This window comes from Pseudophryne corroboree, chromosome 1 (assembly GCF_028390025.1).
Source record: "Pseudophryne corroboree isolate aPseCor3 chromosome 1, aPseCor3.hap2, whole genome shotgun sequence".
In the NCBI taxonomy this organism is placed as follows: Eukaryota; Metazoa; Chordata; class Amphibia; order Anura; family Myobatrachidae; genus Pseudophryne; species Pseudophryne corroboree.
Window position 1 is genome coordinate 355,735,274 of NC_086444.1, and position 24,428 is coordinate 355,759,701.

General features: G+C 47.6%; 1 protein-coding gene across 2 annotated transcripts in view; it reads right to left on the reverse strand.

Annotated features, from left to right (window-relative positions):
* CDC45 (cell division cycle 45) overlaps window positions 1-24,428 on the reverse strand; it is a 155,175-nt gene that overhangs the window by 35,470 nt on the left and 95,277 nt on the right. The window lies entirely within an intron of this gene.

Genomic DNA, 24,428 nt, shown 5'->3' on the forward strand with positions numbered 1-24,428 from the left:
CAGGAAAAATGGTTAAATATGCAGACTTATAATTATGTAAGCAGATTTAATAAACATACTATGTTGCATTCAAACCGGCACATATATGAGCAACATGTATCCTGTTTAACAAAGACTTAATAGCCTATTGTAATACATATGCAGCGCTGCTGTATTCTGGTAAACATACTTCTTTTATCAACAAGAGTTGAATCATGAGATTTTATCCAGTGACCCTGACATTTCTGTGTGCAGGGAACATCACTGTGGCATCAAAGTTACTCACATTTGTGTGCCCCCCCCCCCCCCCCCCCGTGCTCCGTGTATCGTTCTCTATACACGGAGCCGGGCTATGGTGGAGAGGGAGCCGGAAGCGGCATCGAGGGCCGGGGAGCGCGCTGCATAGAGCCGTGGAGCGGCCTATGCATAAATCAACGTGGCCGGCGCGGCTCAGAGCGGCGGGGGACACAGCATAAACAGCGGTGCTGGAAGCGGCGGCGGGCGGCTGAAGGCAGCGGCCGGCGGCCACACACACACACACAGTATCCCACACAGCAGGGCGGCAGCGTGAGCTGACCGCCCCGTTCAACATACCTGGACCCTGTGGTGAGGGCAATGACGGGGCTTCTCTGTAAGCACTGTCAGCCTTTTACTGCAGGTGACCTGCACGTGGTGGTGAGGGAGCTCTTCTAGAGAGGTCCGACACCCACAGCTGCTTCAGCAGCTTTCCTATCCCAGACCCTCGCCTTCTTGGAAGAGGGAAAGGGATTCCAAAAAAAAAAAATAATCAAAAAATTCAGTAATTGTGGATCACAACTTCCACAAGCCTAGTTTCGGTGAGCACCGAAAAAACACTGAGGTACTCAGGGATATGGAGGGGAGGTATAGTCAAAGTTTAACTATTCAGTGCCTAGTTCCTGTGGAACGGTCCATATCCCTAGAGTACTCCAGTGACCCCTAGTGGATGTAAAAGAAAAAACCCTGTGTTGCTGTAGTCTTGTGATGTATGCAAGATTGCCCTATACTGTATCTCTGCACTGCCACAGCAGGCCAGTCTAGGCAAGTTGCATCTCACTTTCACACTGACTGGCCAGGCACCAGCAATACGGATGTGATCATTCTGAACAGAAGGTCAGGTCAGCAAACAATACCTGTTGGCCTCTATGCATCTACTGACTAGCCAACTAAAAAAAAGTAGCTATAATATGGGGAGGAAATAGGATTTTGGTTACCTACCAGTAAATCCTTTTCTCGTAGTCCGTAGAGGATGCTGGGGTCCATATTAGTACCATGGGGTATAGATGGGTCCAAAAGGAGCCATTGGCACTTTAAGAGTTTAATAGTGTGGGCTGGCTCCTCCCTCTATGCCCCTCCTACCAGACTCAGTATAGAAACTGTGCCCGAGGAGACGACACACTTTGAGAAAAGGAATTACACAGATAGTGGCGAGATTCATACCAGCTCACACAAACATGAAAATCCGGCCAACATGCCGGAACAACTCAGCAACAGCTGAAACAGTAAATAACACAGAACTTACCTAGGAACCAGGTAACACTGAACTATAAAACGAATGCAGGAAACGAAGCGCTGGGCGGGCACCCAGCATCCTCTACGGACTACGAGAAAAGGATTTACCGGTAGGTAACCAAAATCCTACTTTCTCTAACGTCCTAGAGGATGCTGGGGTCCATATTAGTACCATGGGGATGTATCAAAGCTCCCAGTACGGCAGGGAGACCGCGGAGGCTCCTGCAACACTGCCTGACCAAACTTGAGGTCATCAGAGGCCAAAGTATCGAACTTGTAAAACTTGGCAAACATGTTCGACCCAGACCAAGTAGCTGCTCGGCAGAGTTGTATCGCTGAGACAACCCGGGCAGCCGCCCAGGAAGAACCCCACTTTACGAGTAGAGTGGGCCTTTACGGATTTCGGACACGGCAATCCTGCCGTGGAATAAGCATGCTGGATAGTGAACCTTATCCAGCGTGAAATCGACTGCTTAGAAGCAGGACATCCAAGTTTCTTTGGATCATAGAGGACAAACAGAGAGTCACTTTTCCTATGACGAGCCGTCCTCTTCACGTAAATCTTCAAAGACCTCACTACATCTAAGGCCTTTGAATTAATTGAGGAGTCAGCAGCCACTGGCACCACAATAGGCTGGTTGATGTGGAAAGCCGATACAACCTTAGGCAGGAACTGTGGACGAGTCATAAGTTCCGCCCTGTCTTCATAGAAGATCAGATAGGGGCTTTTACACGATAAAGCCCCCAATTGCAATTCTGTCGCGCAGAAGCCAAGGCCAACAAGGTGACCGCCTTCCACGTGAGAAACTTGAGATCAGCTTCCTGTAGAGGCTCAAACCAAGCAGATTATAGGAACTGCAACACCACATCCAGATCCCATGGAGCCATAGGCACCACAAAGGGAGGCTGAATGTGCAGAACCCCTTTTAAAAAGTCTGAACCTCAGGAAGAACAGCCAATTGTTTTTGGAAGAAGATGGACAAAGCAGAGATCTGGACCTTGATGGAGCCCAGTTTCAGCCCCATATCCACCCCTGCCTGCAGAAAAAGGAGAAAACGACCAAGTTGAAACTCCACCGCCGGAAACTTCTTGGCCTCACACCAAGAAAAATATTTCTTCCAAATGCGATGGTAATGCTCAGACGTTACTCCCTTCCTGGCCTGTATTAGGGTAGGAATGACCTCACTCGGGATACCTTTCCGAGCTAAGATCTGGCATTCAACCGTCATGCCGTCAAACGAAGCCGCGGTAAGTCTTGATAAGCGAACGGCCCCTGCAGAAGCAGATCCTCCCGAAGAGGTAAAGACTGTGGATCTTCTATCAGAAGATCCAGCAGGTCCGCATACCAAGCCCTCTTTGGCCAGTCCGGAGCAATGAGGATTGCCAGAACCTTCGTTCTTCTCACGAGTTGAAGAACTCTTGGTATCAGAGGAAGTGGAGGGAACACATACACGGACTTGAACACCCAAGGTGTTACCAGTGCATCCACCGCCACTTAAAAATAACCAATTAGTTTGGAAGGGGCGCTCAAGCTGTGGCTCCAATTTAATAGGTGTTTAGCAGCTGTCTATATAGGCTAGTCACACCTATAACATTATACAAACAAGATTAACCAAACAAAAGTAAGACAGCGCTGACTGAGATGAATTGTGAGATTAATTTACAATATTATTTAATAATGATTATGCAATAAAAAACATATAAAACACATAAAATAAATGAATGTCTCACTGCACTGATGGGCTTATAGTCACCATACATGGATTATTATTCATTTGCTGCTTGATGGAATGTCCCTGTAGGGACAAAACAGCAGGTAGCTGTGAAACGCGTCAGGTGTGAGCCTGTGTCACCTTCATTGGATATCTACTACCACTTGGATCCCTAAGGACTCCGCAAAATAGCGCTATTTACACCCAAATCCACTAACAAGGACCGAATACCAAGACTACCACGCATTACTGGTGAGGACTTCTCCGTTGTATTGCCAAACCACTGGGACAGCTATTCCTCCAGCGTCGTCTTCATTAATCTTTCGGCCCGGGGACTGTGCTACAACCCCAGGATAAGGGACATTTGAATGTGCGGACCCTACAGGGACATTCCATCAAGCAGCAAATGAATAATAATCCATGTATGGTGACTATAAGCCCATCAGTGCAGTGAGACATTCATTTATTTTATGTGTTTTATATGTTTTTTATTGCATAATCATTATTAAATAATATTGTAAATTAATCTCACAATTCATCTCAGTCAGCGCTGTCTTACTTTTGTTTGGTTCATCCACCGCCACTGCCTGTGGGTCTCTCGACCTGGAACAGTACCTCTGTAGTTTCTTGTTGAGGCGGGAGGCCATCATGTCTATGTGAGGAACCCCCCACCAACCGGTTACCTCCTCGAACACCACCGGATGGAGGCCTCACTCCCCTGGATGGAGATCGTGTCTGCTGAGGAAGTCTGCTTCCCAGTTGTCTACGCCCGGAATGAAGATTGCCGACATAGCCACCGCGTGGCTTTCTGCCCAGACGAGGATCTTTCACACCTCTGCCATGGCAGCTCTGCTCTTCTTTCCGCCTTGTCGGTTTATGTAGGCCACTGTGGTCAAGTTGTCCGACTGCACCTGAACAGCCCGATCCTGTAGAAGGTGTGCTGCTTGTAGAAGGGCGTTGTAACGGCCCTGAGTTCCAGGATGTTTATCGGGAGAAGTGACTCTTGAACCGACCATCGTCCTTGAAAGGTTTCCCCCAGAGCGACCGCTCCACAACCTCTTAGAGACTTGCATCTGTGGTCAACAGGATCCAGTCTTGAATTTCCGAACCTTCTCACTTCCAGAAGGTGTGGAAGTTGCAGTCACCAGAGGAATGAAATCCTAGCTTTCGGAGACAGGCGTATCCTCTTGTGCATGTGTAGGTGAGAGCCCGACCACTGGTCCAAGAGGTCCAGTTGAAAAGGTCGAGCATGAAACCTGCCGTACTGCAGAGCCTCGTAGGCGGAAACCATCTTCCCCAGAAGGCGTATGCATTGATGAACCGATACCCGGGTAGGCAGTAGGACATCCCGGACCATTGTTTGAATCACCAACGCTTTCTCCTACGGGAGAAAAACCCTCTTCACTTCCGTGTCGAGGATCATTCCCAGGAAAGACAGCCGCCTTGTCGGCTCCAGTTGAGACTTCGGAAGATTCAGGATCCAACCGTCTCCATGGATGACGCCTTGATCAGGAGATCGTCCAGATATGGAATTATGTTCACCCCCTGTTTGCGGAGGAGAACCATCATCTCCGCCATCACCTTGGTGAAGATCCTTGGTGCTGTTGAGAGGCCAAACGGCAGCGCCTGGAACTGATAGTGATCGTCCATCAGCGCAAACCTGAGAGAAGCCTGATGCGGTGCCCAAATTGGAATGTGGAGGTAAGCATCCTTGATGTCCAGGGACACCAGGAACTCCCCCTCCAACAGCCCTGAAATGACAGCTCTCAGAGATTCCATCTTGAATTTGAACTCCTTGAGATAAGGGTTCAAGAACTTTAAATTTAGAACAGGCCGTACCGAACCATCCGGTTTTGGTACCACAAAAAGGTTCGAATAATAACCCTTGTTCCGTTGCTGAAGAGGGACCTGAACAATGACCTCTGACACCACCAATTTACTGATGGCTTCCAGAAGAATTGTCCTGTCCGCCAGCAGAGCTGGTAAACCTGACTTGAAGAAACGGTGAGGCGGGGGCTCTTGAAACTCCAGTCTGTACCCCCTGGACACTACATCCAGAACCCAGGGGTCCAGGCCCGACGACACCCAGACACTGAACTGCCTGAGTCTCGCCCCCACCTGACCTTCCTCCAGGCCTAGCTGTCCACCGTCATGCGGAGGACTTAGGGGTATCAGAAGCGGGCTTCTGGGTCTGGGAACCTGCGAGAGCGGGTTTCTTTCCCTTGGCACGACCACTTCTGAAGAAGGTGTTCGAAGGATTATTCTTTCTAGGCCTCGCGGCCCGAAAGGACTGTGACGTGTTAGATGAAAAGGGCTTCTTCGTAGCCGGTGCAGCTGAGGGGAGAAAAGGAGACTTACCCGCGGTAGCCATGGCAATCCACACATCCAGCGCCTCCCCAAATAGAGCTTGACTTTTGTACGGAAGGCCTTCCACACACTTCCTGGATTCCGCGTCCACAGACCAGTTGCGCAGCCAGAGACCTCTGCGAGCCGAGACTGACATGGAGGAGATCCCCGCAGCCATGGAACCCAGGTCCTTCATGGAATCCACCAGGAACCCTGCAGAATCCTGAATATTACGCAAAAACAAATCAACGTCACCTTTGTCCAGCGTAGACGATTCCTCCTACAGAGTGATCGACCACCTGGCAATAGCTTTAGCAATCCAAGCACAGGCTATAGTAGGCCGCAATAAAGCCTCGGAAGCTGTGTAAATGGATTTCAGCGTAGCATCCACCTTGCGATCTGCCGGGTCCTTTAACGCGGTAGATCCCGGGACCGGTAAAACTACCTGTTTGGACAGCCTGGATACAGAGGCGTCGACTATTGGCGGGGACTCCCACCTCTTCCTATCCTCCTCTGGGAAGGGAAAAGCCACCAACACCCTCTTGGGAATCTGGAATTTCTTCTCCAGAGTTTCCCAAGCCTTTTCAAAGATAGCATTCAATTCATTGAATGCCGGGAAGGTGAGGGGGGCTTCTTCTTATCTGTAAAGAAGGCCTCCTCCACCTGTTCCGGAGCGGTGTCTGAAATGTGTAAAACATCCCGAACAGATGTAATCAGGATTGCACAGTGTTAGCGCAGATCCCAGCTAGAGAGCCACAATGGTTAGCCTCCCTGGGGTGGAGGAGGGGGAACTATTTCCCAGATTTCTGATAGAGTTTCTAGGACTGAGCACGCCACTCAGGCCCTCCAGTCCTCTATGGTGGTATGGTCTGATTCTGCCTCTTCGGGGTCCCCGGCGGTACATTCTCATAAACGTGCACTTGCAATTATGCAGGATGACACGGACACTGACTCGGACGCTGCAGACGGTGATGGGGATGTGTTGCGGGGGACGGCATCACTTGCCAAGGGGGTGCAGTTGATGATTGAGGCTGTTCGGGATGTTTTACACATTTCAGACACAGCTCCGGGACAGGTGGAGGAGGCCTTCTTTACAGTCCTCCTGGGAGGACAAATCCTCTGCAGCATATGACACATTGTCCCTAGACATGTTACCACACACACACACACACACACACACACACACACCCACAAACACACAGGGTATTATGCAGGCAGAGTTTCCCCCCAAAAAACGGCAGAGAGACACAGAGATTGGAGACAACCCATACACAGCGCTTTATAGGCAAAGGGAGTCCCTTCTCAGCGCGGACTGTGTCCCTTAATAGGTGACACAGCCTATTATGAAGCCTCCCCTCCCTTCTACAGCCCACTGGTACCGTACAGACTGCTGGAGAAAGTTCTGGAGGGACCTGGATCCAGTGGATAGCGACTGCAGGCAGAGAAAATGGCGCTGAACGCTGCTGGGTCCGCTCTGAGGAGAAGCTCCGCCCCCTTCAATGACGCCGGCTTCCCGCTCTCAAGAAGATTATACTGGCCTGGAGGATTTGGCTGACCTGGATCCGCAGACCCCGACATGCAGGAAACGACCAGAGCAGGGTCCGGTGCTGGCCCAGGGCGCTCCCCCCCAGCGCCGCACAAGGTACCGCTGATCATTCCAGGAGCGCGGTTAAGACCGCGCTCCTATCCCTCTAGCCGCCCACTTCACACTGTCCCCCCGCTTGCAAGGGGGGACAGTGACTCACTCGCCATCTTCAGCTCCTGAGGGGGTGTCGTCCGGCTGCCGGGGCGAGCGTTCCCCTAAGGCGGGGCGCAATCGGACCCCTCTGGAGCTAGTGCCCAGTCAGCAGGAGCAGTGGCTCAAGACCCCGCGGGGCGGACACTGCCCCCCCCCCCCCCCCCCCCCCCTCAGTCCCACGCTGCAGGGAGGCTGTCGCCAACAGCCTCCCTGTAAAATAAAAAAAACTGAAAAGAAGAAATAAACCCTTTTACTAAGAGAACTCTGTAGAGCTCCCCTAGCTGTGACCGGCTCCTCCGGGCATATTTTCTAAATGGAGTCTGAAAGGAGGGGCAGAGAGGGAGGAGCCAGTCCACACTATTAAACTCTTAAAGTGACAATGGCTCCTGGTGGACCCGTCTATACCCCATGGTACTAATATGGACCCCAGCATCCTCTAGGACGTTAGAGAAAGCTTAGAATGATAAAGGTTGCCATTTTAACAAAAAGGTACCTGGATTAAAAAGGTGCATGGGCTAAATGTCTCCTCTTCACAGAATATCTTCCTACTTATTCATAATCTATCCCTCATATGATCACCCGTTACTGTACATTGTATACATCACCCACACAAAATAGAACTGCTCTCTTCCAGCAATACGAACTCTGAGAACTATGCTCCTCTAAAATGAGTTTAAAATTACAAATCCATAACAAATCCATCTGTAGTATCCATAAAACCAAACTTTCGGGATAAATGCTTTTTGTACCGTAATCTAGAGCACTATGCTACAAACCCGCTAATACACATTTCATTCTTCTTTACATTGCCCTGCTATACCCCCTGATACTTTTCTCCTCGTAGTAACATACGTATTCTATTTTGGCGTATTATAGAAATATTATCATCCTTTATTTATACTGCGCCACAAGGGATCCGCATCGCTCAATTACATAGTACATAAATGATAAATCAAAACGGGACAATAGGGACTTACATTTGAAGACAATATAGGACAAGTACAGGGTAAGTAATAAAGCAGAAAACCGTGGATTAGGTGCCATCGAGGATGGTTTAAGTAAGAGAAGGATAAGCACATGAGGATTGAGGGCCCTGCTCGTGACAGCTTACATTCTAAAGGGGAGGGTAGACAGACAGTGATGGCACAGATGGGGTTGACAGTGAGCGTGGAACAAAGGGTTAGGATGAGATTAGGCTGGGTTTAGTGAAGAAGTGGGTCTTGAGTGCCCGTTTGAAGTTTTGAGGAGAGGTGGAGTGTCTGAGGGAGAGAGGTAGGGAATTCCAGAGAAAGGGAGCAGCATCTGAGAAATCTTGAAGGTAGGAGTGAGAGGAAGTAATCAGTAGGCAGGAGAGGCGGCGTGCATTAGGAGAGAGAAGAGGACGGGTGGGAGTGTAAAGGGAGATAAGGTCAGAGATGTAAATGGGAGAGGAGTGGATGAGTGCTTTGTAAGTGAGTGAGACGTTTGAATTGGATTCTGAAAGTGAAGGGAAGCCATTAAAGGGCTACTAGGAGAGGGGAGGTGGGCGTAGTGCGTTTGGTGAGGAAGATAAGTCAGGCTGCAGCGTTGAGGATAGATTTAAGTGGAGAAAGGTATTTGTCAGGGATGCCAGATAAAAGATTACGGTAGTCTAGTCTAGAAATGACCAGTGAGTGGATAATGGTCTTAGTGGCATCCTGGGTGAGAAAGGGTCTAATCCTGGAAATATTTTTTTTAAAAAGTGGCAGGTTTGAGAGAGGTGCTGAATGTGTGGGTTGAAGGAGAGGGAGGAGTCAAGGATTACTCCAATACAGCGCACGTGGGGGCTAGTAGTGCCATCAATAGATAATGAGATTTTGGGAGGTGAGGTTGTGCGGGAGGGTGGGAAGATGATCAGCTCAGTCTTAGACAAGTTGACTTTAAGAAAGCAATGGCACATCCAAGAATATAGAGCAGAGAGACAGTTGGAGAGGAGAGGTCAGGGGAGGAAAGGTAGATTTGAGTGTCATCAGCATAGAGATGACATATACATTATGGTAAGAACTTACCGTTGATAACGGTATTTCTCCTAAATCCACAGGATAACATTGGGATATGATGAAGCGACAGCGGATTTGCACCAATCGGTCAAAGCTTTCGGCATTCCAGCATGCAACAGGCCCGTCAATATATCCCCAGCTCCTGGCTCAGGCAAATCATTTGTATTCCCAAAGCTCAAGGCAGGAGAATCATAGATAGCCCTAATCAGGCGAGAAGAACACACATGCACACCTTTCCTTACAAGAAGGAAGAGGTTAGTGAGTAAAAGGATCCTCAAATCAGGTGCATCAGGGTGGGATTCCTGTGGACTTAGGAGAAATAACGTTATCAACGGTAAGTTCTTACCATAACGTATATTTCTCCGGCAGGATTCACAGGTTATCCACAGGATAATATTGGGATTTCCCAAAGCAATTTAGTGGTGGGGACGCTCCTGTTTGGACAAGAGAATCCTTCGCCCGAATTCAGCGTCGTGAGAGGCAAAGGTATCCATGGCATAACGTCTAATGAATGTGTTAATGGAAGACCATGTGGCTGCCTTACATATCTGTTGTGCTGCCCATGATGGACCTACCTCACGAGTAGAGTGAGCAGAGACATTAGCCGGAACAGGGAGATCAGCTTGAGAATATGCTTCTGAAATCGGCATCCGAAGCCACCTTGCCAGTGTCTGCTTATCAGCAGACCATCCTCTCTTGTGAAATCCGTAGAAAACGAAGAGAGAATCTGTCTTTCTGATGGCACTGGTACAATCCACGTAGATCCTTAAGGCACGGACCACGTCCAGCGATGCATCTCCCGCAAAAAGGCCCGGTTCCTGGAAAGCCGGGACTACAATTTCTTCGTTAAGGAGAAATTTAGACACCACCTTGGGAAGATACCCAGATTTAGTTCTGAGAACCGCTCTATCCCTAAATCTGATACTCTTCTAGCTGACGCCATGGCCAGTAGAAAGAGAACTTTAGCTGTCAACCATTTAAGATCCACTTTATTAAGTGGTTCAAATAGGGAAACCTGAAGGGCCTTTAGGACTAAATTTAAGTCCCAAGGTACTGTAGGAGGAACAAAAGGAGGTTCAATGCGCAGCTTTCCCTGGAAAAAAGTATGCACATCCTTTAAGTTTGCAATTTTCTTTTGGAACCATACAGTCAATGCTGACACTTGCACTCTCAAGGAAGCCACCTTCAAACCTTTACCATTTCTAAGAAAAACACAGAAAACTCCTGGCGCCGTTATTGAACAGAAGAAAAGCTGCTCTCCCAGGGGTAATTGGTTTTTAAACCCCTACTATGCAACAAAAAAAAGAAAACAATGGGAGAGCGCTGTTAAATCTGTCTGATTTGATTTAATATATTTTTTCACATAACTCTATAGTTGATACCGGCCAGCATCAATAAACATTAATAAAATATTCATAAAACAATAGAAGTACTGTGTTTACAATAGATCTTAAAAATCACTATAGAAACAATGACCTATGCAGCTGCACTGAGAACTATTAAGCAACAAGGGAGGTAATTCCAAGTTGATCGCAGCAGGAACATTTTTTAGCAGTTGGGCAAAACCATGTGCATTGCAGGGGAGGCAGATATAATAAGATTTTAAACCTACCGGTAAATCTATTTCTCCTAGTCCGTAGAGGATGCTGGGGACTCCGTAAGGACCATGGGGTATAGACGGGCTCCGCAGGAGATAGGGCACCTAAAAAGAACTTTGACTATGGGTGTGCACTGGCTCCTCCCTCTATGCCCCTCCTCCAGACCTCAGTTAGAGAACTGTGCCCAGAGGAGATGGACAATACAAGGCAGGATTTAGCAATCCAAGGGCAAGATTCATACCAGCCCACACCAATCATACCATGTAACCTGGATCATACATAACCAGTTAACAGTATGAACAAACAACAGTAACGGTTCAAGACCTATTCCAACTGTAACATAACCCTTATGTAAGCAACAACTATATACAAGTCTTGCAGAGTTTCCGCACTGGGACGGGTGCCCAGCATCCTCTACGGACTAGGAGAAATAGATTTACCGGTAGGTTTAAAATCTTATTTTCTCTTACGTCCTAGAGGATGCTGGGGACTCCGTAAGGACCATGGGGTTTATACCAAAGCATCCAATCGGGCGGGAGAGTGCGGATGACTCTGCAGCACCGACTGAGCAAACGCTAGGTCCTCATCAGCCAGGGTATCAAACTTGTAGAATTTAGCAAAAGTGTTTGACCCCGACCAAGTCGCCGCTCGGCAAAGTTGTAATGCCGATACGCCTCGGGCAGCCGCCCAAGAAGAGCCCACCTTCCTAGTGGAATGGGCCTTAACCGAATTTGGTACCGGCAATCCAGCCGTAGAGTGAGCCTGCTGAATCGTATTACAGATCCAGCGAGCATTAGTCTGCTTCGAAGCAGGTGCGCCAATCTTATTGGCCGCATACAGGACAAACAGGGCCTCTGTTTTCCTAATTCTAGCCGTCCTGGCTACATAAATCTTTAAGGCCCTGACTACGTCCAGGGATCTGGAATCCTCCAGGTCACTTGTAGTCACAGGCACCACAATAGGTTGATTCACATGGAATGAAGAAACCACCTTAGGCAAAAATTGCGGACGTGTCCTCAATTCAGCTCGATCCACATGAAAAATCAAGTAAGGGCTTTTGTGTGACAAAGCCGCCAATTCTGATACTCGCCTTGCCGATGCCAAGGTCAACAACATGACCACCTTCCAAGTAAGAAATTTCAACTCAACCTTGTTAAGCGGTTCAAACCAGTGTGATTTTAGAAACTGCAACACCACGTTGAGGTCCCACGGTGCCACTGGAGGCACAAAAGGAGGCTGGATGTGTAGCACTCCCTTTACAAACGTCTGGACTTCTGGAAGAGAAGCCAATTCCTTCTGAAAGAAAATCGAGAGGGCCGAAATCTGAACCTTAACAGAGCCTAATTTCAGGCACATATCCACTCCTGCCTGTAGGAAGTGGAGAAAACGACCCAGATGAAAATCTTCAGTAGGTGCATTCTTGGTCTCACACCAAGACACATACATTCGCCAGATACGGTGATAATGCTTAACCGTCACCTCCTTCCTAGCCTTTATTAAAGTAGGGATGACCTCTTCCGGAATCCCCTTTTTCGCTAGGATTAAACATAGAAACATAGAATTTGTCGGCAGATAAGAACCACTTGGCCCATCTAGTCGGCCCCTTTTTTTTTTTTTTTATATTATTTTTATCTCTAACCTTATTTGATCCTTATTTCTTTGTAAGGATATCCTTATGTCTATCCCATGCATGTTTAAATTGCTCTACTGTCTTAGCCTCTACCACCTCTGATGGGAGGCTATTCCACTTGTCCACTACCCTTTCTGTGAAATAATTTTTCCGCAAATTTCCCCTGAACCTCCCCCCCTCCAGTCTCAGTGCATGTCCTCGTGTCCTATTGCTTCTCTTCATTTGGAGAATGTTTCCCTCCTAGACTTTGTTAAAACCCTTGATATATTTGAAAGTTTCTATCATGTCCCCCCTTTCCCTTCTCTGCTCCAAACTATACATATTGAGATTTCTTAGTCTTTCTGGGTATGTTTTGTGATGTAGGCCATGCACCATTTTAGTTGCCCTCCTTTGTACAGTTTCTAATGTATTAATATCCTTTTGAAGATATGGCCTCCAGAACTGAATACAGTATTCTAGATGAGGCCGTACCAATGACCTATACAGTGGCATTATTACTTCTTTCTTTCTGCTGCTTCCTCTCCCAATGCAGCCAAGCATCTGACTAGCCTTCCTCATTGCCTTGTTACATTGCTTACCTGCCTTTAAGTCATCTGAAATAGTGACTCCTAGATCCCTTTCCTCCTCAGTAGTTTCCAGTATAGTGCCATTAATACTGTATTTAGCTTTAGGATTTTTGAGACCCAAGTGCATGATTTTGCATTTTTTGGCATTAAACTGTAATTGCCAGACTCTTGACCATTCCTCTAGTCTACCTAGATCCTCAATCATTTGTTTTACCCCACCTGGTGTGTCTACCCTGTTGCATACCTTTGTGTCATCTGCAAAAAGGCATACTTTCCCTTTAATGCCATTTGCAATGTCACTAATAAAAATATTAAAAAGCACTGGTCCAAGTACAGATCCCTGGGGTACTCCACTGGTAACATTTCCCTCCTGTGAATGCACTCCATTTACCACAACTCTCTGTTTTCTATCCTTCAACCAAGATCTTATCCATTCAAAAATACTAATATCCAATCCCAAACTTTCAAGTTTATTTAGCAGTCTGCGATGTGGAACTGAAGCGTTCAACCGCCATGCCGTCAAACGTAACCACGGTAAGTCCTGAATTACACAGGGCCCCTGTTGCAACAGGTCTTCCCTCTGAGGAAGAGGCCAGGGATCTCCTGTGAGCATCTCTTCTATATCTGAGTACCAGGCCCTTCGAGGACATTCTGGGACAACGAGTATCGTCTGTACTCTTCTTTGCCTTATGATCCTCAACACTTTTGTGATGAGAGGAAGAGGAGGAAACACGTAGACCGATTTGAACACCCACGGTGTTATCAGAGCGTCTACTGCCACTGCCTGAGGGTCCCGAGACCTGGCACAATACCTCCGAAGCTTTCTGTTGAGGCGTGACGCCATCATGTCTATTTGAGGAGTTCCCCAAAGACGTGTTATGTCTGCAAAGACTTCTTGATGAAGTCCCCACTCTCCTGGATGGAGATCGTGTCTGCTGAGGAAGTCTGCTTCCCAGTTGTCCACTCCCGGAATGAAGACAGCCGACAGAGCGCTTACATGATTTTCCGCCCAGCGAAGAATCCTGGTGGTTTCCGCCATCGCGACTCTGCTTCCTGTCCCGCCTTGGCGGTTCACCTGAGCCACTGCTGTGACATTGTCTGATTGAATCAGAACCGGTAGGTTTCGAAGAAGACTCTCCGCTTGTCGAAGGCCGTTGTAAATGGCCCTGAGTTCCAACACATTGATGTGTAGACAGGACTCCTGGTCTGACCAAATTCCCTGAAAGTTTTTTCCCTGTGTGACCGCTCCCCATCCTCGGAGGCTCGCGTCCGTGGTAACCAGGATCCAGTCCTGAATCCCGAACCGGCGACCCTCCAGCAGGTGAGCACTTTGCAACCACCACAGGAGAGACACTCTGGCCCCTGGGGACAGAGTTATTTTCCGATGTAAGTGCAGATGGGACCCGGACCACTTGTCCAGAAGGTCCCATTGAAAAGTCCTTGCATGGAACCTTCCGAAGGGAATGGCCTCGTAGGCCGCCACCATTTTTCCCAGAACTCGAGTGCATTGGTGAACTGACACCCTTTTCGGTTTTAGCAGGTCTCTAACCATGTTCTGGATGTCCTGGGCTTTCTCTATTGGGAGGAAAACCTTCATTTGTTCCGTATCCAGTATCATACCTAGGAACGGTAGTCGAGTTGTCGGAATCAACTGTGACTTCGGTAGATTTAGAATCCAACCGTGTTGCTGGAGCACTCTCAGAGAGAGTGCCATACTGCTCAGCAATTTCTCCCTTGATCTCGCTTTTATCAGGAGATCGTCCAAGTATGGGATAATTGTGACTCCATGCTTGCGCAGGACCACCATCATTTCCGCCATTATTTTGGTGAAAATCCTCGGGGCCGTGGAAAGTCCAAACGGCAACGTCTGAAATTGGTAACGACAATCCTGTACAGCGAATCTCAGGTATTCCTGATGGGGAGCATATATGGGGACATGAAGGTACGCATCCTTTATGTCCAGAGACACCATAAACTCCCCCTCCTCCATGTTGGCTATTATCGCTCTGAGTGATTCCATTTTGAATTTGAATCTTTTTATGTACAGGTTTAGGGATTTCAGATTCATAATAGGTCTGACCGAACCGTCCGGTTTCGGGACCACAAATAGGGTTGAGTAGTAACCTCTTCCCTGCTGGTGCAGGGGAACCTTGATTATCACTTGCTGTATACACAGCGTTTGAATTGCAGCTAACACTACATCCCTTTTCAATGTGGAAGCTGGTAGGGCCGATTTGAAAAATCGGCGCGGGGACACCTCGTCGAATTCCAGTTTGTACCCCTGGGAAACTATTTCCAACACCCAGGGATTCAGGTCTGATCTGACCCAGGCCTGACTGAAAAGTCGAAGACGTGCCCCCACCGGTGCGGACTCCCTCAGGGGAGCCCCAGCGTCAAGCTGTGGGTTTTGGAGCAGCCGGGGAGGACTTTTGTTCCTGGGCACCTGCCGAAGCAGGTGCTCTTTTGCCTCTGCCCTTACCTCTGACGAGGATCCCGGACCTCTTTTGGACTTGTGCGACCGAAAGGACTGCATCTGATAGGGTGTTACTTTCTTTTGCTGTTGGGGAATATATGGTAAAAAATTTGATTTACCTGCTGTAGCTGTGGAAACCAGGTCGGTCAGCCCATCCCCAAACAATACATCACACTTATAGGGTAATACTTCCATATGTTTTTTGGAATCCGCATCACCCGTCCATTGGCGAGTCCATAAGGATCTTCTCGCTGAGATAGACATGGCATTGGCCCTAGAAGCCAGCAATCCAATGTCCCTTTGAGCATCCCTCATAAATAAGACTGCGTCTTTTATATGGGCTAGAGTTAAGAATATAGTATCCTTATCCATATTATCAAATTGATCTGTCAGCTCATCTGTCCAAGCTGCAATTGCGCTACACACCCATGCCGACGCAATTGTCGGTCTTAGCACAGCCCCCGTATGAGAATAAATACACTTTAAGGTAGTTTCTTGCCTGCGATCTGCAGGGTCCTTAAGGGCCGCTGTGTCAGGAGACGGTAGCGCCACTTTCCTGGACAAGCGCGTCAGGGCCTTGTCCACAGTGGGGGATGATTCCCAAATCTCCCTGTCCTGCTTAGGGAAGGGGTATGCCATATAAATTCTTTTGGGGATCTGCGGTCTCTTTTCCAGAGTCTCCCAAGCTTTTTCCAAAGAAATCATTTAATTCATGAGATGTGGGAAAATTAATAATCTGTTTCTTTTCCTTAAACATGTGTACCCTTGTGTCGGGGACCGAGGGTTCATCCTCAATATGCAACACATCCCTTATTGCCACAATCATACACTGAATGGTTTTAGTCACCCTAGGGTGCAATTTTACTTCGTCATAGTCAACACTGGAATCAGAATCCGTGTCGGTAGTAGGGTCTTGTGTTAAGGGACACTTTTGAGACCCCGACGGGCCCTGTGAGTCGGTCCAATCCGAGGATTGACCCCCTGATGTCCCCCCTAATTCAGCCTTATCAAGCCCTTTATGTAAAGATGCCACACTTGCATTCAACATATGCCACATGTCCATCCAATCCGGAGTCGGCACAACCGACGGGGACACACCACTCATTTGCTCCACCGCCTCCTTGGAGAAGCCTTCCGCCTCAGACATGTCGACACACACGTAGCGACACCCCACACACACACAGGGATTAACCTATAAGGGGACAAAACCCCAACCAGGCCCTTAGGAGAGACAGAGAAAGAGTATGCAAGCACACACCAGCGCTTAAAAACACTGGAATATATATACCAGATAGCGCTTTTGATATATATAGCCTTAATTCCCACTCACTGCGTTCCAAAGTGCCCCCCCTCCTTTTTTCCAGCCTGTGAAGGTTCAGCAGGGGAGAGATCAGGGAGCCAGCTTTTCCTCATGCAGTATCCGTGGAGAAAATGGCGCTGGTTAGTGCTGAGGATCAAGCCCCGCCCACCCGACGGCGGGCTTCGGTCCCAGTAAACTTATATAAAAAATGGCGGGGGATTTACTGTGCCACAGCCTAATCCTGCTTATATTGCCACAAAATGAGGAATATTGCTGCCCAGGGCGCCCCCCCCTGCGCCCTGCACCCTTCAGTGCCTGCTTGTGTGTGAGTACTGGGAGCAATGGCGCGCAGCTTACCGCTGCGCGCTTACCTCATGAAGATCTGATGTCTTCTGCCGCCTGATGTCTTCTTGCCTTCTCATACTCACCTGGCTTCTATCTTCGGCATCTGTGAGGACGGCAGCGCGGCTCCGGGACGTACCCCAGGTGAGACCTGTGTTCCGACTCCCTCTGAAGCTAATGGTGTCCAGTAGCCTTAGAAACAGTGCCCAACTTGACAAGCCAGCTCTGTTTCTCTCTCCTCAGTCCCACGATGCAGGGAGCCTGTTGCCAACAGGACTCCCTGAAAATAAAAAACCTAACAAAATTCTTTAAAACAGAAAACCCTGGAGAGCTCTCTGCATTGTACCCTTTCTCCTCTGGGCACAAGATCTAACTGAGGTCTGGAGGAGGGGCATAGAGGGAGGAGCCAGTGCACACCCATAGTCAAAGTTCTTTTTAGGTGCCCTATCTCCTGCGGAGCCCGTCTATACCCCCATGGTCCTTACGGAGTCCCCAGCATCCTCTAGGACGTAAGAGAAAATATGTGCAGAGAGAGTTAGCTTTGGGTGTGGCGTGTTCAATCTGCAATCTAAATTGCAGTGTAAAAATAAAGCAGCCAGTATTTACCCTGCACAGAAACAAAATAACCCACCCAAATCTAACTCTCTCTGCAAATGTTATATCTGCCTCCCCTGCAGTGCACATGGTTTTGCCCAACTGCTAAAAAATTTCCTGCTGCAATCAACTTGGAATTACCCCCAAAGTCTCTTTCAACTAATCTTCAGTGATACTTTGTACCACCTAAGCATTCAGCACACTTGCTATTGACTCCACATGTAAGATGTAAGCAAATAAATCATGCACTTAAAAGCCGTTTTACTTGTGATTAGTAATTGCACTCAGCATCTATTGGCTCTATAATATGGTTAGTAGCTTTTTTTTCTCTCAGCTCCCAAATTCAGAGTTAGAAGCGTTCATGCATGGCCATGCAGCATATATTAAGCAGTCCAAAGCTCTCATGAACACGTGAATTAGCAGAGTGTGATTGTAAACCGTTCAGCAAGAATGTCCCAAGCTCGGTTTGGATGATGTCCCTCCCGGATGCAGCTCTTCCCGTCTGCCTTATCTGGAGTCCGTGTATGGTCACTTCTCACCTCTTTGACCCCTTTCTTATGCAATGCGGTGAATAGTAAGCGGGCCGGCTGATAAGTGATCCTCCGCTGTGTCCCGTAAACTAGGAGATGATACAGACGCGTTTCCCCGCCTTCTATGTCTCGACAGGCTTACCATTTCTGCCTGAAGGAATGATAAGACCCTGGAAACTCTGAAAGACCTAGGGTCCATTTTCCTTTCACTGTACCAATGAATATAGGTTTGCCATATTCTGTGATAAGTGCGAGCTGAGGAAGTTTTCCTTGCTCTGAGCATTGTTTGAATTACCTGTTGTGAGAATCCACTTGACTTCAGGATAGAGGTTTCAAGAGCCACGCCGTCAAAGACAATCGATCCAGATATCTGTGGTAACAAGGACCCTGCATCAGTAGATCTGGAAGTTGAGGGAGCAGGAGTGGAGCATCCATCGACATTCTCTGCAGATCTGTGTACCAATGTCTTCTGGGCCAAGCCGGAGCTATTAGTATCACGGCACCCTTTCCTTGCTTTATCTTTCTCACCACCCTGGGTAATAAGGTGATTGGAGGAAACACAGGCCAGATGAAAGTCTCATCTCACCGACAGGGTATCCACAAAGATCGCTCTGGGGTCCTTTGTTCTTGGCCCGTATGCGAGAACTTTTTGATCAGATGGGATGCCATTAGATCTATCTGTGGCAAACCACACCTGTCGACTAGAGTCTGGAAGACCTCTGGGTGTAGAGCCCATTCGCTTGCCTGAATGGCGTGTCGACTGAGAAAATCCGCTTCCCAGTTTAGGACTCCTGGAACGACAACTGCGGACAAGGCTAGATGATGAAATTCTGCCACTTTAGTGTGTGACTTACCTCCCTCATAGCTTTTTGGCTGAGAGTTGCTCCCTGATGGTTGAGGTACGCTACTGCCGTTGCATTGTCCGAGCAGATCTGAACTAGTTTTCCCCGCAGAATGTCCTTTGCCTGAATCAGTGCCATGTATATAGCCCGAAGTTCCAATACATTTATTGGCAGGCAACCTTCTTTCTTGGTCCATTGCCCATGGAAACACAACCTTCCTGACACTGCTCCCCAGCCCTGGAGACTGGCATCCGTTGTCGGAATTTCCCAATCTGATATCCAAAAGGGTCCCCCCTTGTCCAGATGGGATGTCTGTAGCCCAAGGCTAATGACCTTCTTCCTTCCATCGTAAGGACCATAGTCTGCGTTTTTATCATCTGATGCAAACCATTCCATTTGGCAAGGATCAGATGCTGAAGAGGCCTCGAGTGGAATTGTGTATTCTCCACCATGTCAAATGTTGATACCATCACACGTATTGCTGCGTGAATGGATACCTTTTGACTGTGTAGCAACTCCTGAATCCTTGACTGAACCTTGGATATCTTGTTCAGAGATAAAATTACTCTGAAGACTTGAATTCAGTACAGCCCCCAAGTGAGTCATCCGCTGTGACGGAACCAGAGATGATTTTGCCCAATTTATGAGCCACCCGTGACTTTGCCGACACGTTATTGTCTGTTGCAGATGACATAGGAGCAATTCCTGCGACTTTGCCAGGATTAAAAGATCGTCGAGGTACGTAAAAATTCTTATCCCCTGCTGGCGGAGATAAGCTGCCATTACAGGTTGAGTATCCCATATCCAAATATTCCAAAATACGGAATATTCAGAAACACAGACTTTTTTGAGTGAGAGTGAGATAGTGAAACCTTTGTTTTTTGATGACTCAATGTAAACAAACTTTGTTTAATACACAAAGTTATTAAAACTATTGTATTAAATGACCTTCAGGCTATATGTATAAGGTGTATATGAAACATAAATGAATTGTGTGAATGTAGACACACTTTGTTTAATATACAAAGTTATAAAAAAATATTGGCTAAAATTACCTTTAGGCTGTGTGTATAAGGTATATATGAAACAAATGCATTCTGTGCCTAGATTTAGGTCCCATCGCCATGATATCTCATTATGGTATGTAATTATTCCAAAATACGGAAAAATCCGATATCCAAAATACCTCTGGTCCCATGCATTTTGGATAAGGGATACTCAACCTGTACCACCATAATTTTGGTAAATACTCTGGGGGCTGTGGCTAACCCAAAAGGTAGCGCCTGGAACTGAAAATGCTGTTGGAGGATAGCGAACCTGAGATAGCACTGATGGGACAGTGCTATAGGAACATGTAGGTAAGCATCCTGGATATCCAGGGATACCATATAATCTCCTGGCTCCATGGCCAAAATGATGGAAAGTAAAGTCTCCATATGAAACCGAGGTACTCAAATGTATTTGTTCAGCACTTTGAGATTGAGAATGGGCCGGAATGACCCATTTGGCTTCTAAACTAGAAACAGGTTGGAGTAAAAACCCTGTCCTCGTTGTGCAGGAGGCACTGGAATGATTACTCCTGACTGAAGCAATTTCTGAACTGCCTCTTGCAAAGCCCTGGCATTCATATCTACCCGAGACGGGCTAGTACAAAAAAACCTTCGATTACCCAGGGGGAGGCCAGCACCATCAGGCTGATGGCTTATTTTCTGTTTTACCAACCGGTCCTCTGGTAGCCCAATGCTTTCTAGTCATACCAGACTGCCTGCAACCACCTTTTCCTGTCCTGAAAGGGCCGAAAAGCTGGAACTTTAGGTTTGAATTTGTATGTGGAAGGAAACTTTACCTTCTTGGAGTCTGCTTCTGACTCCAAAATATCTGTCAATTCTTTACCAAAAAGAATATCTCCAGAAAAGAGCAAAGTTTCCAAAACCTTCTTAGATTCTGAATCAGCTTTCCATGTACTTAGCCAAACTGCTCTACGAGCAGCTATTGTTGAAGCTGATGCCCTGGAGGCAATAGCACCCATATTCAATGCTGCTTTTTCCAAGAACATTGCAGCCTGTTTTATATGTACTGTATGGGATTTTTGCTCTCTGGAAACCATTGAAAAACCTCCATCCAATGCATTAGCCCATGCAGTCACTGCCTTTGCCATCCATGCTGAAGCCATGGCTGGTCTTATGACAGCCCCAGACAGGAAAACAATGGTTTTTAAAAAACCATCCACTCTCCTATCTGTGACATTATTTAATGATGTTGAAGGCAGAGGTAAAGTAGAGTTTCGCACTAATCGAATTACATGCGTAGCTACCTTGGGAGCCACCTCCCTTTTTAAACAATCCCCAGCTGAAAGAGGATAACTGGAATTCCATTTCCTAGGAATTCTAAACTTCTTATTGGGCGTAGCCCAAGCCTCTTCCATGATTTCCGTCAGCTGATCTGACCCCGGAAACTCAGTCTTAACTGTTTTGGGACGTTTAAACAAAGGTGCCTTGGTTTTAACACAGGCTCTGCTGAATCCTCTAGAATGGTTTTCATTGCTTTAAGTAACTCCGCTATATCCGCTGAGCTGAGACCTTCCTCCTCCTCTTCGTATGCCGAAACACAGTTTATTGAGCTTTCATCCTCCGATGAATCCTCATCTGAAACATGTGTAGCCTGTGAGGATGAAGATTTACTTACCACTGGCTTATCAGCCTGTTTCTTTTGAGAGGCTGCTGCTGGAAGTGATAAACCGTAGGTGGGAAGCTGCATGTTAGGGTTCATTGTGCAACCCATACCTGGTACAGGAGTTGGAATTATCCGCTCAGCTATACTGGATAATGTCTGTGCAAACATAGCCCAAGGCGTATCAACCTGCACCTGAATCTGACTTGTATTTTTCAAGAACACCTGGTGAAAGCTAAAAAAAATTGCATACAAACCATCCTGAACCAGATCCTGAGGGAATAACACAGCTTTGCAAGACAAACATGATATGAGTGTTGGTGTTGCTGTGAGTGTATCTTCCTCACCTTTGCCGCTCTTAGACATGATAAATAATCAAAACTTCCACAGTGTACTACACAATGTGACTGTAATCACTTTAAGCTTTTTAAAGTGACATACAATGCGACCCTACACTGCTTATGCACCAGCAATGAGGATCGGAATAGAAAAAAAACTGACAGAATATATAGTAAAGTCAGCAATCACACTAGCAGTCAGTCACATGTTATACATTCGTATAATAAGCAATATGAGCACATCATCAACTGCAGATACATTTCAAGAATCTAGGAGAACATATTACTGAATCATGTTTAAACAGATCTACCGTATTCAGACACATAGCGAAATAAACAACAGTAATAGTATACAGACTCATATGCAATAGGCACTTTATCTAACCATTCGCACTCAAAAAGGTAGATAGAGACTTAGTGCTGTATTACCCATACTCAGTACAGTGGGATACAGAGAGACTCACCCCGTTTCCAGGACCGATCAATACGTTTGCGAACGCTGAGAGGATCCAGACGCTACTAGTGTACACTGCCATTCCATGAACCTATAGTGAACACAGACGCTCAGTGAACACAGACGCACCAGTCACACAGCCGCCATGCTGCGACTGGGTACCCTTCGTATACAGTGTCTCAGATGGAAGCGGGAAAACAGTTCATGGCGGGAGATTCGGAGGAAACTGGTCATAAACCGAGGGGGAGGGGCGACCAGGAGAGCGCCTGACTCCCCAATGCTGACATCAACCCTAGGGATCGCAGCCTCCTATTATTCCTGGAGCATATTATCCCTAAGGCCTAGCGCCTAGGTGGCAGCCACGTCAGTGACTGTTTGATAGTCTCCTCCCAAAACAGTGCGCTGTGTCCGTATTCCCCTTCTAAGCGGAACCGATGCCTTACCTTCTCCCCGTGCTCCGGCCACAGCCTGGTAACGTCTGCTGGACCTGCTAGTATATCTGACACAGACGCCCGCCGAAACAGCACTGTACTCGTGTAAGCGTTGTCGCAACCCGGTGGAGAGTTGTTGGAGCGACTCTTTCTAAGGTACGTGTACGACGCTTTTTAGAAAGATCACTCAAGAAAAAATAGAAAGACTATAAAAATAAAATAAGAAAGCTTAGGGCTGCTAAAAACCAGCAGCCCTCTGAACGGGTGGTAGTCATGTGACCGCCGGTCGGCTGACCGACAGTCACATGACCTCCTCCGTGAGCCCGACGGCTCACTATCCCGATGGTCGGCATGCCGACCAACAGGGACTATTTCCACTCGTGGGTGTCCACGACACCCATAGAGTGGGAATAGAACCCGTGGCGACCGCAGGTCGCCACCGAGCCCGCAGTGTGGCGAGCCCGCAAGGGGCTTGCTGCACTCGCCCTTCCCCGCCGGGATCCCGGCATCGGTATGCTGCCGTGATCCCGGCGTCGGTCAGGAGACCGCCGGTCACCCGTACTACACCCCTCTGTACACGGTCCGGCGCCTGCCGCAGCAAAAAAAAAACTGATGTGCCTGAGCCGGGGATATATGGATAGGCCCGTTGCATGCTGGGAGGCCGAAAAGCTTTGACCGATTTGGTGCAAATCCGCTGTCGCTTCATCATATCCCGATGTTATCCTGTGGACCCTGCCGGAGAAAGGGGACGTATAGAGAGAGAAAAGGAGAGGACCAAGAACAGAATCTTGGGGGACACCTACAGTTAGTGGAAGTCGGGGGGGGAGAGAAGACAGAAGGAATGATCAGAGAGGTAGGAGGACAGCCAGGAGAGGGCAGTATCAGCGCGGTCCCTAACTGTGGTGTATATGCAAAGACACCTGCAGCTGTCAGTGTCGGAATGGTCATTGTAACTGACCGTACTTACATTACTCTGCACATCGGCCATATATTTAAAAGACAGCAGTGCCGTTAATGAGACGGGTCACTGAGCACACACCTCCAGTGTCATACATGGACGGAAGCGATATAGCGAACATAACGAACGCTGATACCGCTTCCCCCCCATAACGGAAGATAATACATTTCCCCCATGATCACAGACCACAGTCATTTCAGTATCTTTAAAAACCATCCAAAAGGCAACTAAGGACTATTAATCACGCACAAGTAGGTTTCACAAAAGGTTTCTTTTTCCAAGTCAGTAATTATTAGATGAAATTTAAAGTGAATTGTTTTTAACATGTGTTTACCCTTGGATTTCTTGTTCGACGGCTTTGTAATTTCACTCCATTTGT